General features: G+C 48.1%; 1 protein-coding gene across 1 annotated transcript in view; it reads left to right on the top strand.

Annotated features, from left to right (window-relative positions):
- Positions 1-4,645, top strand: part of GABRR3 (gamma-aminobutyric acid type A receptor subunit rho3) — a 52,158-nt gene that overhangs the window by 37,726 nt on the left and 9,787 nt on the right. The window lies entirely within an intron of this gene.

The following is a 4,645-nucleotide window of genomic DNA, read 5'->3' on the forward strand; positions in this document are numbered from 1 at the left end:
GCCTGGGTTAAAAACCACTTAGTGGTGTTTAACCTTGGATTCTGGGTTATTTAGCTCTGTTTAGAGAAGAATTACTAGCATATTTTATATTAGAATGCATTTGCCAATTTTGCACCAAACATTACTAACAGAATATAGCTTCTGAACATTTAATTTTTGAGTGGAAACAGTAAAAAAGTGTTTATTTTCATTGCTGTTGTTATAATTATTACCATTTCCCCCATTCCCCCTTGAAATTAAAACAGCACTTTTTAAATAAAAGAAAAAAAAAGAAAACACATGGAAACTCATGTGTACCTTCCCCCTCTTTTTCAGCTGTTTTCGTTCTTCCACTGTAGTGAGATAATTTACAGCTGCATATTCAATGACAGACAGGAAAACAAACAAAAAACTGATCCATAAGTAGACATCCACTGCTTTTATGTAAGACACCTGAGGCATTGAGGCACTTACTCCTGTAATTATTGTTGACATTGTCAGCACAGTAGTTATACCTGCAAAGAGGAAGGAAAAAGAAAATCTGAGTTTGCTCTTGCGTTTTGCCAAATATGCCCAATAATACTGAGTGTCTGTAAATGATTAGTGCCCTCTGTCCCTTCATTCCACTGTCTGAAGTTATAGTCAGAAATCGTGTCAAATAAATGCATTTTATTTATTTAGAGCATTTGTATGCCACCCCCTTCGCAAAAAGCCTCGGGGCGGCTTACAAGTTATTTGTCATGCATTGAGTTTGTGATGTTACTGACTGATTTCAGCTAATGTCCAAGGGTCAACAGCAACACCAAATTAGCAGAACCACTCAGTTCCCCCATGCATTAAGCACTGTTCTGAAAATGTTGGAGCAGCACCTGAGTGACCCAGAGAGTTGGCTCCATCTTTCTGCTAGTGTTCCCCAGTGGCCTTTTTCTCAGCTGATCAATATGAAGAGTCAACTCATGTCATTCCAACATAGGACCATATATTCAGCCAGACCTAGAAAGAACTGGCATGTAAATATTGTACTGGGAGAACTGGGCTAAGACATTTTGCTGCCTACAGCAATGCATAAAATGGTTCTTATCACCCAAGCCACTATCCACTATTACAGCTAGAGCAGCTGTCCAGATTGGCAAGTGCTGTTGATGGGACAGCCCCCTCCATCTCACCTGAGGGCAAGCAGACCAGTTTCAGGGTTTAGGACAGGCTACCTGGAACATGCAGATGTGTCCTCCAGGGAGATGCTTTTGCCACCATCCCTCTCTGCCGTTTGGAGGGATTGGCTGAGCACTCTGACTTACATTTTTAAAGTTTCTCGTGTCTTCTTGTTACCACATTTGGCATAAAATATTCCTGTCATTTGATAGCTAGTAGCTCTCATGAAGCATAAGTATGGTTTTCTTTAAGATAATGAAAGCAGTTTTCCACTCAGAAAACATGGTTCTTTAATGGATATTTTAACCAATTCCATAGGTTGGGGTTTTTAACCTATGACTCTCAAAGTCATTCCTTAAGTAAGAAGTAAGATATCACATATTCAGCTTCTGGGAACATTGCTGTCTTAGTTAGGAAAAATAATGGGAAGCAACCCTTCAGGTTTAAATCTCTCTAGCAATTAAACACAGCCTGATTCTAAGAGCAGCAATGTTGAAACAGTGGTTCACATGATAGGATATTATCAAGTGGTTCACAAGATAGGATTTCCATTACAGATTATGCTTTTTAACATTAGCTGTATTGATTCTTGAAGTGGACAGAGGGGAGAAGGGAGTTAATCAGCATGGTTCTTCTGTACTTGTACAATGAATAATTTAAAGAGGAAATGTATTATTTGTTGACTTCATAAAATGCAGCCTTGCATCTTAAATAGGTCTCTTTTTTAAAGGACTGCTGAGTTCCATGTGATGTACTAGTGAGCTGCCCACCAAGTAATGGGGTGTTGTTGTGCGGGGGATTCTTCACACATATACACTTATTTTAGGGTGCAGCCATATTGCCCCCAATTTAAATGCACAAATCTCAGAACTTGGAGGCTTATATGCATCCAGTGGCTGCAGTGAGGCACAGCTTGGGGATTCCACCATACTGAAGCCATATATTTTATCTAGATGGCTGTTTTTAGCATCTAGGTAAGGTGCCAGGAGAGGAGCAGAAAAGAGATTAGGACATCGATAGACATAGATACACTGATTGGTGTAGATCATGAGTCCTCAAACCATGGCCTGGGGGCCGGATCTGGCCTGCCATGCCCATGTGGACCAACTATGTGTGCACGCCCGCCGCCGCCCACCTTGCCCCGCGCACAGGGAGGCAGCGGTTTGCTCACTCGGAGAAAATGATCTCCAAGCCAGCAAGCCGCTGCCTCGTGTGCCCGCCTCATGGCATGTGCCCGCCCACATCTCCCCTCGCCTCCCTCGCCACGTGCGCCACCCACCCACCCGTACCTCCCCTCCCCTCGCTTCCCTGTGCACCCTGCCCCCGCCTCAGCGCGCACCGCCTCCACCCCCTCACCGGCCTGCGCACACCGTCGGCACCACCTTTCCGGCCCGCGTCCAGCACCAGCACCTTCCAACTGGCCCCCTGGTGGTAAAGTTTGAGGACCCCTGCTGTAGGTAGACAAGGCTAGCCTCCTCTCCTCCCTGCCCTCAGTGAGGCACATTTCTACTTGAGGAAGAGAGGAGCACAGTTATTTCCACATGGGTCCTGAGATGGGCAGAATGAGAGCTTAGCCATTAGAGTCTGGGCTAAGGTCAGAAGATGGCAGAGCAGGGAGACAATGTCAGGAAACCATTGGTTTGCACCCTTACAGACTTCAGGTGCAAACTGAAGACTAGATATAGGCAAGCATGCAAGGCCCATGCCAAACATCCTTTCACCCCTGGCTGCCAGGGTGTGATGTGCAAATGTAGCCATTGCAGTGCTGCCTGGCACTCCTGCCCGGTCACTACACCTGACTGGTTCGGTGCCTTAAATGAGGTGAGTCCTGCAATTACCCCATGTTGGGAGTCAGCAGGCTTCTCATGTGATGGCTGTCCGTCACATGAGGTATATGCAGGCTGTGCATGAGCACCCCCACCAGTTCATGTCCATTGCTCTGTCACCCTCCTGCCCCCAGCTACAGGTCAATCACAGTCCTCGCACTTTACAAAGACTCTTCCCAGGCAGTTGCCCACACTGGCATCCTTGGTAAAGTGTGTCCAGAAGAAGATGCTCCCTCTGGCCCTGGCACTGGTACCCACACTGCTGCCCTCCATGTGCCAGGCTGCTGAGGGGAAGCAGTCCTGGCAGTGCATGGGAGGAGGAGCATCTGGCACATGTACAGCAAGGGAGGGAGGAGAGCTGTGTGTGTGTGGGGGGGGGGGTGCTTATGCATTACTAGGAAGTGTGGCAGCAGCAGGAGGTGACATTCTGTTGCTCCTGCAGAACAACCTTACTACTCTAACAAGATGACAGTGGATCCATGGGGGAGGGAGGGGGGTGACAGCTGGCTGAGAACATGGCCAGGGGAGCATGTGGGCCAGTGGGGAAGAGGTCAGCAGGGTGGACAGGAGCAGTACACCCTGGGATTGATTCCCAGCCGCAGGTGCTCATGGGATACATGCTGCCATTTGGAGGCAAGATAGAGGTACATGGAAACTACTAATTAGTAGATACCACTCAAATTTAAGTTTGATGCCCTTGTCATGGTCAGATCACTTCCTCATAAGGTTTGAGCTCGAGAGCGGCCTTTCCCTCTGTAAGGGTGCGGACCAGATTGTATTGGTCTGCCCCCGGAGCCGGATGGATCCTGATGGATTCCTGGACGCTCTGGGGGATTTTCCGGTTGACAAGCCTGGTGATCCTGTTGATGCCCTGGTTGAACTGTGGAATGAGGAGATTACCAGGGCTATAGACACGATCGCTCCCAAGCGTGCTCTCCCACCTGGCAGAGCCCATTCATCTCCTTGCTATACACCTGAATTACGGGCGATGAAGCAGGTTGGGAGATGTCTAGAGCGTAGGTGGAGGAGATCACGGGGTGATTCTGATTGAACACACTTGAGAGCCCATTATTGGGCCTATGCTGTGACGGTGAGGATGGCGAAGAAGAAATTCTTCTCTGTTTCCATTGCCTCCTCACAATGCCGTCCAGAAGAGCTCTTTCGGATGGTGCAGGGGCTGTTATATCCAGGCCCGAAGAGAGATCTGGTGCCACCCTCGAAGGCCCGCTGTGATGACTTTGCCAAGCATTTTAGGGAGAAAATCACTCAGATTCGCCACAAGCTTGACTCTGCTATTGAATCAGATTTCACTGGGGAGTTGCCATTGATGCTATCGAGTCCACAATTAATGGATGAATTTCAGTTGTTGCGGCCTGATGATGTGGACAAGGTGCTTGGACAAGTACATCCTACCACTTGCTTACTAGACTCATGCCCATCTTGGCTACTTAAGAAAGCCAAGGACGGGATTGGGACCTGGATCCTGGAGGTGGTCAACACCTCTTTAAGAGACGGCTGGGTACCTGCCCCTTTAAAGGAGGCAGTAGTCTGGCCAGTCCTAAAGAAGGCATCCCTGGATCCAGAGGTGGCCACCAATTATAGACCGGTGGCCAACATCCCGTTCCTGGGCAAGGTACTAGAGCGGGTGGTGGTGGGACAACTCCAAGCACTCTTGGATGAAACTGATT

The sequence above is a fragment of the Varanus komodoensis genome, unplaced genomic scaffold (genome assembly GCF_004798865.1).
Source record: "Varanus komodoensis strain SLA01 unplaced genomic scaffold, ASM479886v1 scaffold4, whole genome shotgun sequence".
Taxonomy (NCBI): Eukaryota; Metazoa; Chordata; class Lepidosauria; order Squamata; family Varanidae; genus Varanus; species Varanus komodoensis.